Source organism: Scylla paramamosain, chromosome 23 (assembly GCF_035594125.1).
Source record: "Scylla paramamosain isolate STU-SP2022 chromosome 23, ASM3559412v1, whole genome shotgun sequence".
In the NCBI taxonomy this organism is placed as follows: Eukaryota; Metazoa; Arthropoda; class Malacostraca; order Decapoda; family Portunidae; genus Scylla; species Scylla paramamosain.
In genome coordinates this window covers 7844703-7857985 of record NC_087173.1, presented here as the reverse complement: position 1 = coordinate 7857985, position 13283 = coordinate 7844703, and the positions used below count along the sequence as shown (strand labels likewise).

Sequence of the window (13283 nt, the reverse complement as noted above, 5' to 3'; positions counted from 1 at the left end):
TTCACTGTTTGTAACTTTCCTTTTTTATGTGATGTATTTATAAAACCATAACATAACAACATCAGGGAAGCTGCAACATACCAGATGGCTACACGCGGCAGTCCCTGTAGGGCACACCTATACGCACCCATCACCCATGTCAAACTTCATAAAGGAATGAATATATTGCAAACTAACTTTGTGTGTCTAGTTTAGGAAAGGAAATTTTGTATGCACCAATTTCTTTTTCAACAAGGTTTATTCTTTATTTCTATTTATTTTCACTATGAACTAGAACAGAAAGAAAGCAGATTCAGTCATCGATTTAAAGACGGACTGACATTTGCATTTCGTCACGCAAATGAATGATGGTGACATGAATTAAAAGAAAAATATGGAAATAGACACTTTGACTATAAGATAACATGACGTATCCATTCTTCCTTCTTTTCCACTCTCATTTCTTCCACTCCCTTTTCTTTCTTCATTATTTTTTTCCATTCTCATTATTTTCATATTTATCTTACTTGTCATTCCTCTGTACCTGTATTGTTCATCCTTCCCTTCCCTTCCCTTCCTTCCCTTCTCTTCCCTTCCCTTCCCTTCCCTTCCCTTCCCTTCCCTTCCCTTCCCTTCCCCTTTCCTTCCTTTCCCTTTTCTTTCCTTCCCTTCTCTTCCCTTCCCTTCCCTTCCCTTCTCTTCTCACTTACGTGCCTTACTTTCTCTCCCCTTTCTTTCTCTTCTCTTCCCTTTCATTTTCATCCCTTTATTTCCCTTTCCATCCCTTCCTTTCCTTTTCCTTCCCCTCATTCCCCTTCACTACTGCTTTCGTTCCCATGTAATTAAATACCACAAGAGAGGCTTTAAAACACAAACAGTTCGACATTGTCATTTATTACTGAGTGACAAATTGACTTGACTCACAAAATTAGGTTATGAATGTTCCGTGTTGGGTGTTATTTTTTGAGAATCACCAAAGATAAACAAAGGTGATTTAAGTTTCAATATACATCGTCTTCATCAGTTTTACTTCATCATTCCCCTAACCTTATAATATGAAGTAAAAAAAAAATGTATATATTGCCTTTATATTTCTTTATGTTTATGTGTTTGAAGATGTAGATTTTATTTTATTTTGGTGTCAATATTTTTTTTCTTTTTTTTTTGTGGTTATATTAGAGGCAGGAGTGGTTTGTGGTGGTTGATTCAATTCATACGAGACTGAAGCTTCGTCCTTGAGGTTCTAAGAGTCAAAAGCGATCCAGAGACCTTTCGTGACAAGTGAGACATGAGGAAGGAGGTAAATCTCTCTCTCTCTCTCTCTCTCTCTCTCTCTCTCTCTCTCTCTTCCTCCTTCACCTTCTCATTTCCTTTGCGTCTCTCCTCTCTATCATTCATCTGTCCCCTTTTTCCTCCGACTCTCTTCCCTACACGTTTCTATTTCCTTCTTCTCTCTCTCTCTCTCTCTCTCTCTCTCTCTCTCTCTCTCTCTCTCTCTCTCTCTCTCTCTCTCTCTCTCTCCTACGCTGTGTTTCTTCCCTTCCTGCTCCTTCTCCCTCGGTTTCTCTCATTTCTGGTACAATTTTTCCCTCTCTCTCTCTCTCTCTCTCTCTCTCTCTCTCTCTCTCTCTCTCTCTCTCTCTCTCTCTCTCGGTCCTCACCTTTGATCGTCTCCCACCTTTTCCTTGGAATATGAGTAGAAAAATGGCGCACTTGTCTAACTTTTCCATGGGGTATTTCGTGGCGCGAGTTTCCTTTCCCTTGTCTCATCTCCCACGCTCCCCATCCTCTAGCACTGTATGTCTGTTTGGCTATACGCTTCCGCCTCCTCCTCCTCCTCCTCCTCCTCCTCCTCCTCCTCCAACGCTTCCTCTCTCTCCTTTAATACCCCCCTATCCCCTTCTCTTCCATGGTGGTTATTGTGGCGTAGGGAATAAAATTGTGCATTGGTCCCCACACACACACACACACACACACACACACACACACTGCAGAGGGAGCAAAAAACAACAGCCTTTCTCGTTCTCTGGCAACAATACGTCACATAAATCTTTCTAATATATGGATGACATCGCGTCCATTCATCCGTGTTGCTTCTTAAACTTCGCCTGTTAAAAAAGAAGGGAAAGGAAAAGAAAGAGATGAGACTGGTTATTTTTTTTTTGTACCTTTCCTGAAACATTATTCAGTAACACACAAGGTTTTTCTTTCTTTCCTTCGTTTTGTACTTTCATTTTTCTTTCTTTTCCTTGTTCTTTTCCTTCTTTTCTTTTTTTTCCTTTTCTTCTTTTCTTTTTCTTTTTTGTCTTTTAAGTTCTTTCTCCTTTCTTCTTTCTCTTTTTTTCTTTTCCTTTTATGTTCTTTCTCTTTTCTTTCTTTCTATCCGTTTTTTATTCCTCTTTTCGTCTTCCTTCTCTCTTTCTATCTTTCTCTTTTTCTTTTACTTTTCATTTTGACCTTTTTGGCGAACGAACACAAACAACGAATAATGAGGTTGATTGAAAGATTGAATTATTGAGTTGGCATTTGGCGCCGCAGCATCAAGGACACATTACGGAATAATGAGGTGAGGCACTGAATAGAATTGTCGAACAGAGAAGACCCGTGGTATTATTGTTTTTTGTTGGTGAGTCTCTGAATCTTGTAAGGTGAAGGTTGGGTTCGTTTTTGCATCTTCTTCCTCGTCTTCGTCGTCGTTTTCTTCGTCGTTTTCTTCTTCGTTTTTTTTTCTTCTTCTTCTTTTTCTTCTTTGTCTCGTTCTTGTTTTTGCTCTTATTCTTGCTCTTTTCTTGTTCTGTTTCTTCTTTTTCTTTTTCTTCTTCGTCATCCTCCTCCTCCTCCTCTTCCTCATCATCATCATCATCATCATTTTCTTCTTCTTCTTCTTCTTCTTCTTCTTCTTCTTCTTCTTCTTCTTCTTCTTCTTCTTCTTCTTCTTCTTCTTCTTCTTCTTCTTCTTCTTCTTCTTCTTCTTCTACTACTACTTCATTATCTTTTTCTTCACTATCTTCTTCATTATCTTCTTCGCTGTTTTCTTTATTATCTTCTTCGCTATCTTCTTCATTATCTTCTTTTTCTTCATTATCTTCATCATTATCTTCTACTTCTTCTTTTTCTTCTTCTTCTTCTTCTTCTTCTTCTTCTTCTTTATGTGGCCAACTGGAACCCACTTTGTTGAAATGAAGGGAAACTCTAGACACACCAGAAATATGGCACTGAAGAAAGTGATTAGTAATTGTAACAGTAATAATAAAGTACACAAGAAAATATATGAAACTGAAAGAAGGCAGGAAGAACGAAAGACAAAGTTAATCAAATGAGCAAATAAAGACGGGAGAAAGGAAAGACGGAAGGAAATGAAGAAAGATTGAGGGAAACAGCCAAGAAGAGAAGACTAGAAGACAGAAAGAAAAAAATAAAAAGAAAGGAATTACATTGATATTTAAATAAAAATGACGGACAGAGATGAAAGCGGAAGGAAGAAAAAAATTAATTCAGTTACATGTAAACACTAATTTGTTACCAAAACTTAAGTGCTTTATTAAATATTCCTCGCGCAGTATAGTAATGAATGTTTGACTTCTATTTACTCTTATTCAGAGGTAATTTTCATAAGTTTAAATCAAAACACTACAACTCATAAACCATTCTCGTGTTTAAGAGCCTTCATCAAACTCACAAATTAAAAGGAAAATTCCCACTTGCTTTTATTTTCCTCCCACAAACCACTTTCATGAAACTCCTGCCTCAGTGAAAAGCTCTGTTCACTCTTTTTCCGTCTTCCCATCACAAAACTTTCACTAAAGTCCGTAATGAAAGAAATTCATGTATTTTCCTTCGTACATGAGTTTCACCGAGTCTGTAATTGAAAATAAAACACCATCTTACTTTTCCATCCCTGACAAATGACCCTCAAACTCCCACATCACTATTTTTCCCTTTCCCATTCCTCAAAAAAACGGACTTCACTAAACTCGAAGATTAGGGAAAAATCGGTAATTGCAAAGGAAAATCTCATGTTACCTTTTCACCTCAGCAAAATGGCCTAGTGTTCCTTTTACCTCTCATAAGCGTCTCTAACCTCATGAAAGAAAGAGAAACACTGAACGCTTGCTTTCCTTCGTTGCTCATTAGTTTCCCCAAATCTTCGGTCCTTTCTTCCCTCTCACTTCCCTTTTTCCCCTCATAAAACAGCCCCTACCAGATAGATACATGCTAAATAGGGAAACTACCTTTACTCTCCCTTACTTTTCCTTACTCTCTCTTTCCCTCAGTTACTCTACATTACGTATTTTTGACTCTCGCATTTATTTTTCTTTCCCGTCATTAACCTCACAAATCTAGAGTACTGAAATGGCAAACTAAAGCGATAAATCAAAGAGCATAACCCGGAGAAATGAAAATAAAATTATCCGAAAACTGAAAATTATTTACGCAAAAAACACCTGATGTACTACAGAGAGAGAGAGAGAGAGAGAGAGAGAGAGAGAGCTCAGACAACGACCTAAACAAAAGCTAACGAGGTACGGAAACGAGAAATAATAAAATAACAGTTTTAAATATGTACTACAAACGGACGATATTTTTACCTACGAGGGAGAAAGACACTAACATTCCTTCTTTTCCCAGAGAGAGAGAGAGAGAGAGAGAGAGAGAGAGAGAGAGAGAGAGAGAGAGAGAGAGAGAGAACCAAATAGTGAGGCAGTCAGTAATATAGGGGAGGGACGCCACCAGCAACATTCACTACTGAAATTAAAGCCAGTAAGCCTCACCCTGTAACAGCTCATCCTTGTGGACGAAGAGTGACGTGAAGGAGCCACTGAGGGTGAGTCTGCCCGACATGGCGAAGGTCACACCCACCTAGGAGTGTCTGAAAGGGAAAAAATAGGTGTTGTTATCAGGTTAGCAGTTGTTTTTGTTTTGTTTTTAGTGTGTGGTATATAATGAAGTGCTCTGGTCTCTCTTCGTAACTATTTTTAGAGGTTACAGAGATGAGTAGTCAGTTTCTCATGGGTGGTTCTACAACTGATAGTGTTAAATATCTGTTAAAGTATGATTTTATGATTTCGAAAACTCACCTCGAAGTCATCAATAACTTTCACTAGATGCTGTTAAAAGACATATTAGTGTGGTCTTATTTTTGTTTTTATTTTACTCGGTTTTTCTCTTTGTGTGTGTGTGTGTGTGTGTGTGTGTGTGTGTGTGTGTGTGTGTGTGTGCTGTTTGTCTTCACCTGTACCTACCTGCAGTTGCTAGCACTATTTTCTAGGATTATTTGTTCATTATCTGTACCTGCAGGTGATTGATAATGTGTTGATTGATACTAGGTTAATATCACCTGGTCATCGTTTACCTGATTGGGTTTACGTGATTGGTGGGCTTAGCTTGTTAATTAGTTCACCTGATTGGTTGTATACCTGGATGTGGAGTGCACGAGATTAACCTGTTCATTTCATTGGCGCACCTCAGTGACCATTGTGTTTATCTGATTCCACACGCGTATCAGGTAATTACGCTTACCTGCCCGCGGAATGTATTTAGTTCGCGTGTTTACCTGAGTTATCTAATCAGTACTGTGGCGGAGCAATTTAACTTCCGCTGTTAGTGTATTTACTTCACGAGCTACAGCAGCATTAGTAGAGTGAACTTAGCGTATACGTACTTTTTTTTATCCATATCTTAGGAGTTTGTGTAAATAGTCCTAGGAATTATTTTATATTATTCACATGCGTGACTATGCAATATTACCAGGTGTAATAATACCGGTTAAGTAAAGAACGATTTGGTGACATAAAAAGTAGGGAAAAAAGAGGAATGAAAGTGAAAGAGTGAAGCATAAGATTATCGAAGAGAAGGAAGAGAAGGAAGAGAAGTTTCATGTGTGTGAAAGGACGACGAGAAAGAGGAGGAAGAGAACGATGGTGACCACAGTTATAAAAATACAGTAAAAAGAAATAATGGAAATATAGATACAACGACTTACTAAATACTAAACGTTATAATACCTGGTAAATAAAAATCAAAAGGAAGAAAAACACTTGTAATTCACTTTGAGGATACCTGTAAACATAAAAAAAGTAAAAAGAATAAAGAATTATATGATCTGTAGATACGAAAAAAAATAAATAAATAAATATATAAAGGAAGAAAAATAGTAAACCAATGATGCTGTTACCTGCAGGAATGAAGGCGAGGGACAGGATGATAACGCCACAAACAAAGAACCCGATCATGGCGGCGACTTTCACAAACACTTCCTCAATTTGGTTAATGATCCTTTAGGTACGCCAGCATTAGGAATACAAGCCACATACGCGTAAGCCCATCACGGTAACCTCTCTTAGGAAAACATTAACCCAGCCATGTAAAGTCTCTCGCGTCCCGGCCATCACCACAGCTATCACGGGGCACTGGCCTCGTGCTGGAAGGTGATTGCTCTGCTTGTTCGCTGTCCAAAAGCAGAAAACTCACGGCTGAATAATTAAACATGAGTGAGGTGCTTCCGTCGTCCACATATGATGCGTGTTATCAGGATGGGTGATAAGGACGCCCTCTAACGCCACGCTTGCGACCTCTTGTGGTGACTGCATTGCGCCACGGCGGTAATCTTTCATGTAGCAATGTCCTCTATCACCACACTCACGAATTAGTTTAACGATTGCACTGCCTCCTGGTAGCGGATTCCTGAACCAGTAATAATGGATAATTGGTGAAGCAGCTCATGTATGTTTCTGAGCCATGAACGGTAATTAGCAATTAGTAATTAGCAAATCAGGTCATGTATACACGTACAATATAATTATGCCTCGCGAAACCCAAGGAGTAAAGCGGTGCCTTGCTTAGCGGCCTCACCAGCGTGTTGACCCACACCACTCAGCTCATGAGTACCGGAAGCCTACTGTAACCTCTTGACGCTGCCTCGGGCTCTTGAAACTGTCTAACCTCCTCTTGAAAATATTCACATTAAAGAGAATAAAATGTCTGAACCAATAAAAGCGAAAAAAAGAAAGTTTGGACAAATAAAAACAATAAAAAGGCTGAAGAAATAAAAGGAAATTAAAAGACTGGACAAGTAAGAGCAAAAAAATAAAAGAAATAAAAAAAGAATTGGACAAAATGACAGACAAAAATAAAAGGCTGGCAAAGAAAAATTAAATTAAATATCAAAAACAATGAATATCCTTGTCAGGTTTTAAAATAACAATAACTGAATAAGAGAGAGTCGGAAAATAGTTCACATTGATATCTAAAGTTCATATATCAAAACGAAAACAAAAGAGTTGGTATCGATATGAACGACAATAATTAAATAATAATAAAAAAAAAATATGCACGTGATACTTTTTCAGGCTGACTACAATAAAAAAAAAAAGAATAGCATGATAGTTTAAATGTGTAAAATGGACAAAAATAACACACAAAAAAAAAGAGAGAGAAACGGATGGCAGTGTTTTTGAAATGTGTTAAACGGACAAAAAAAAAAAATATAAATAAATAAATAAAATAATACAAATAAATAAACTAAAAAAAAAAAAAAACATAAAATTGTCCAGTACAGGTAATTGGGCAGATACAGTTAAAACAAAGCAATGCACGTATAGTTAGTTACATATGGAAGGAGAAAGCAGTGGGTGTTACAGTAGCTATACATAAAACTGAATGGACAATTTGTATGCTAATTCTTGCCGCGGTGCGCACTACAGTAAATGAGCAGAAATATAAGCACATTAATAAAAGCACGGGCGAAAATGTATTCACTCCCACGCCCAAGTTTCCTTTCGTATTTCCATTTTTGTTTATTTAGCCTTTTTTTTCGGGGGATGGGAAGGGAATGAGAGGCCTAAAGTGAGGCAAAGTCTGAATCAATCCTTTAAAAAACTTTGGGAAGCTTCTCTTGAAAATTCTTGCGGCTCTGAGACTGACGGAAATCTTTCGTACTTTGTTCATTTTGTTATTTTTCAGGAAAAGTTAAATTATTATGGAAGGGGAGGAGAAAAGGCCAAAAATGAATAAATGAAAGAGAGAGAGAGAGAGAGAGAGAGAGAGAGAGAGAGAGAGAGAGAGAGAGAGAGAGAGAGAGAGAGAGAGAGAGAGAGAGAGAGAGAGAGAGAGAGAGAAAGGAAGGGAACAGAAAAGTAAAGTAAAAAGTGAGTAGAAAAGTTATGACATTAACACTAGCCAGACCGGATGAAAATTTTGGGTATAGAATTTTTGGGACAGACTTGGTGTAACAATGAAAGCCAGAACAGATAAGTAAATAAACAGATAACTAAATAACCAACCAACTAACTAACCAAACAAGCAACCAACTAACAAACATACAAAAAGAGCAAGCAGAAGAACACAGAAACAAAGAAACGAACTATTTAGCCAACCAAATGATGAACTAATTAAATGAGCGAATACATAAATAAATAAATGAAGGAAGGAAGGAATGAAAATAAACCACACGTAAAGGGGTAACAGGACAAGAGGGGCGTACAGAGAGTGAGAGACAGGTGGAGAGCTGTGTTTAGTCCAGAGGGAAGAGGAAATAAAGTTTATGGCCGAAGGGGAAAAGACTGAAGAGTAGGAAAAGCAATACCATCCTGAAAACATGGACATCAAATCTTCATACCGCCACGCTTCTCAATACCAGACTGACTTCATCTTCATGGGGCGAAATGAAATGAAAAATAAGAGACTAAACAGTGAAAAAAATAAAAGGAAGCTGAAACATCCACCATCACTGTTGGCCCGTATGGGGATCGAACCCACGACATCCGCGTTATTAGCACGGCGCTCTAACCAACTGAGCTAACAGGCCGTTATAGTTACAGTTATTCATACGGCCACGCGTCTCTATATCAAATTAATCTTTTCTTCATGGGGTGAAATGAAATTGAAAAAAATAAGAAACTAAGGAGCGAAAAAAGAAAGAAAAAGTAATGTGATGCGGGTGACGTCATTTATTCATATCAAACTAACATCATCTTCAATAGGTGGGAAAAGATTAAAAGAGATTAAAGAGAGAAAAGAGTAGGAAAATTAAGTCAGGTCTTGCTATTTAGTGAAATTAGTTGCTGACACCGAACTAACATCTTGAGCGGCCGAAATAAAACTGAAAAAAAAAAAAGACTAAACTGTGAAAAAAACGGAAAAGTGAAGTCAGGTACAGAGTGACATCATTTACTCACCTGACCTCACGCTTCGATACCAAATACATGGTCTTCAGTGGGCGAAATAATATTGAAAGATAAGAAACTAGAGAGTGGAAAGATTGAAGTGAGGTGATGGCAGTGAGGCGCAGGTTATCAGCGGCGCCTTGTCCTCCTCAGCGGCACTCCTTGTAAAATGTCGCAAATTCCCCACTTACTTTAGGAGTCACAGATGTCCCCCTCCTACCTCTCCTTCCCCCGTTAGTCCTCCCATAATGAGGCTCCAAGGTGACTCTCTCTCTCTCTCTCTCTCTCTCTCTCTCTCTCTCTCTCTCTCTCTCTCTCTCTCTCTCTCTCTCTCTCTCTCTCTCTCTCTTTCGGTCAGGAGTGGTAAAAGGAATCTCAGGAATCAGAGTAATACAAATATTCCTGGTGGGGTTTAAATTTGGTCTGTCTACTCCCCCTCCCTTCCAATCTCTCTCTCTCTCTCTCTCTCTCTCTCTCTCTCTCTCTCTCTCTCTCTCTCTCTCTCTCTCTCTCTCTCTCTCTTAAAGCCGCGCCCGCACTGGGATGCTTTACGCTTTACTTTCGCGCTGGGAGGGAGGGAAGGTTTTAAAGAGATGGATTAACACACGGCGTAGAGAGAGAGAGAGAGAGAGAGAGAGAGAGAGAGAGAGAGAGAGAGAGAGAGAGAGAGAGAGAGAGGCATACATATGATTCTCTATACATAACCTCAGTAGTTTCAGTCACTAGAGGGCGTGTATCTGCCTGTACTAATCATTCTTAACCTCTATAATCCAGGGGACATCTTGAATCTTATTAAAATTGCCTGTTGTAAATTAAAATCGTATGAAATTACTGACTTTTTCAACCGAGGCAGCAAGGCACAATACCTCACTGGGTGTCTTCAAGGGAACTGCCTCGGGACTTACTAAAATCACCTAATTGTGTAATGAGGAACGCCTTGCTCTCTCACTCTCTCATCACGACTATTTTCAAAAGCCAAATAGATGATTAGACGGGTTCCAAAGATTATTTCTCTTGTTAACAGTATAAAAATCTTGTTAGTCCGACACTGGAGCCGTAAGAACACCCTTGGAAACCCGTGTCACTTCAACTATAGCCTTTTGAAAGTAGTTGTAGGAAATGTAGTTCAGATTAGTGTCTCTTACCTCAGCCCGAGTAAGAATATGGAAAATGGTACTGAATTCAATGTAAAGGGTTAAGCTTTTTGATGCTGTCTTCACTGCCATCTTGTTCTGGCAAAGGAAGCAACGTTAGGATCCCCTCAGCCATTATCATCACTACCATCATCTTCATCTTCATCATCATCATCATCATCATCATCATCATCATCATCATCATTATTATCACCATCATCTTCCTCCTCTTCCTCCTCCTCCCCCTCTTTCTCTTCCTTCTCCTCCTTCTCCTCCTCATCGTCATCATCATCATCAGCAGCAGCATCAGCATCAGCATCAGCATCCTCCTCCTCCTCCTCCTCCTCCTCCTCCTCCTCCTCCTCCTCCTTATCGTCATCATCATCATCATCATCATCATCATCATTACCACCAACATCGCCACCTCCACCACCACCACCACCACCACCACCACCACCACCATCATCATCATCATCATCATCATCATCATCATCATCATCATCATCATCATCATCACGTTCTGTCTCCCTGCTCCGTGGCCTTTAGGTAATTAGAGTTCAGTATCACCAGTCCCACGCAATTTTTCCTTTTCTCTTGTCATATATTTATTCTTTCTTGGGGGAAGAGGGTGGATTTTTGTGTTCCTCCCTTTATCAATGATTGCACGTGTGTGTGTGTGTGTGTGTGTGAGAGAGAGAGAGAGAGAGAGAGAGAGAGAGAGAGAGAGAGAGAGAGAGAGAGAGAGAGAGAGAGGAGTTTGTGTGCATTCAGCCACTCCCCACCCTGAGGTAATCACTCCTCTTACTGTATAAATTTCTCTCTCTCTCTCTCCTCCCCTCTCTCTCTCTCTCTCTCTCTCCTCTCTCTCTCTCTCTCTCTCCTCTCTCTCTTCTGAACTCCCTCGATCATCATTAGTTATCATTACCCTTATCAGCAACAAGAGAAAGAATAGCACAACACCAGAACAAGAAGCAATACATCGTTTACTGAATCTCCGTGAACACAAACATCAACTCTCTATCAGGGAGTGTGCGTCTCTTTGTTGAGCCTCGAGATGCGACGCTCCACCTTCAGGGCTTCCTCGTGTCTTCCTGCGACGAGCCAGTAGGGGACTTGTCAATCAGGCTGAAAGGTGCAGATAGATTCACGTAAAGAGGGAAGGTGAGAGGCGCTACACGAGGGGATGGCGGTGAAAGAGGAGAGGGTAAAAAGGTGAGAGATTAATGAAAGGAGGTAAGGAGGTAGGACAGATGAATGAGGGAGGGTGAAGAGGGGAAAGAGTAATGGAATTGAGTGAAGATTAGGACAGGTGTGTATGATAAGGGGAGCAGGAGGGGAGGAGGAAGGAAGGGGGCTAATGGAGTAAGGTTAAGGGGAAAGAAGCAGAGACAGAATGTGGTAGTAATATGGTTAACATGAGCATGGGAAAGATGGATGACGGCAAATGAAGGTGAGGATAAATAAGGATGTGAGAGGAAGACAAATGGCGAGAGAGCGAATAAAGAAGGGAAGGGGTGACTGACGGAAACAAACACAAAACGTAGTACAAGCGATAAATAAAAAGAGAGAGAGAGGAAAAAAAAAGGGAAAAAAAACATATCCCCACTTGAACAACAACAAAAAAAAAAAACATGAAAAAAGAGCCTCCAAAAAACAACGAATAATAAAAAAAACGAGAAAAATCATAAAAAAAAAACAGAGTACTCTAAAGTCCACTCATGCATAACACACTCACCCCCCCCAAAAAAAAAAAAAAACTACACAATAGGACCTCCATACTAATAAAAGGAAGGCAGGATAGGACACCAAAACAAGAAGGGGTGAGAAGGGGAACGAAGAGATGGAAGACAAACAGCAAACAAGGAGGGAAAGAAGATGAAGTAAAGGAACACAGGCAACAAACAAGAAGGGAAAGGAGAAGGGGAGGAAGAGTAACACAAATAACAAAACAAAGGAAAGAAGGAGAAAGAAAACGAGGCATCTTACACTCCCTGCAAAGAAAGAGGAAAGGGAGAAGTAGCAAATTGAGGAAGATATCAAACAAAGAAGAAGGAAAGGGAGAAGCAACAAACGTAAGATATACAACAAACAAGAAGGGAAAAGAAAAGAAGTTGAGAAAATATCAAGCAAACATGAAGGGAAGGGAGAAGAGAATCAAGAGCAAGGAGACATACAACAAACAAGAAGGAAAAACAAGAGGAAAAGATACACTCAAAGTAAAAAAAGGCAAAGAAAAAAAAAGGGAAAGGAGCACAGGAAAAAAAGGCAGGAAAATTTTTTAAAAGAGGGGAATTAGACTGACACGTAAAGCATAATAATAATAATAATAATAATAATAATAATAATAATAATAATACAGATACAGGAAGAACTGTGATATATGAACTACTACTACTACTACTATTACTATTACTACTACTACTACACTCACTGAAGAGGCGCACCAAACAACAAGGCGGTATTAGTGGAAGATAAAACTTCAAGAAACATTTCGAAGCAGAACAGGAAAAAATAATGATAAGAAAAAAAAAAAAATACGAATGTACAAGAAAACCAGAGAGAGAGAGAGAGAGAGAGAGAGAGAGAGAGAGAGAGAGAGAGAGAGAGAGAGAGAGAGAGAGTCGTGGAATAGTCTGGTAGAATTTTCCTCTCCTTCCTGCTACTAAAGCCTGGGTTACCGCGGCCTTTCCACCACATTGAAAAGAGTTTCCTCCTCCTCCTCCTCCTCCTCCTCCTTCTTCCTTTTTTTCCCTTCCCTCTCCATTTATATTTTCACTTTATGGGATTGCCAGCGGAGGGAATATTTATCGTCTTTTCATTCCGTCCACTTTTTCTTATGGAGGAACTTATTAGAGGTATTGTAATGTTATTATTATTATATTTTCAGCGGATGGATGAGAGCGCAGCGGAAGGCTCGGGATACTAGCTCAAGGTGTGTTACAGGAATAGGAGGGAGTGGAGGAGGAGGAGGAGGAGGAGGATGACAAGGACGACGAGGAGGACGAAG

The 13283-nt window shown here is 39.5% G+C and overlaps 1 non-coding gene across 1 annotated transcript; it reads right to left on the bottom strand.

Moving 5' to 3' along the window:
* Nucleotides 1–8711: 8711 nt before the first annotated feature.
* On the bottom strand, nt 8712–8785 carry Trnai-aau (transfer RNA isoleucine (anticodon AAU)). Its single transcript has one exon. It is a non-coding gene; the product is annotated as a tRNA-Ile (tRNA).
* Between the last annotated feature and the right edge of the window lie 4498 nt (nt 8786–13283).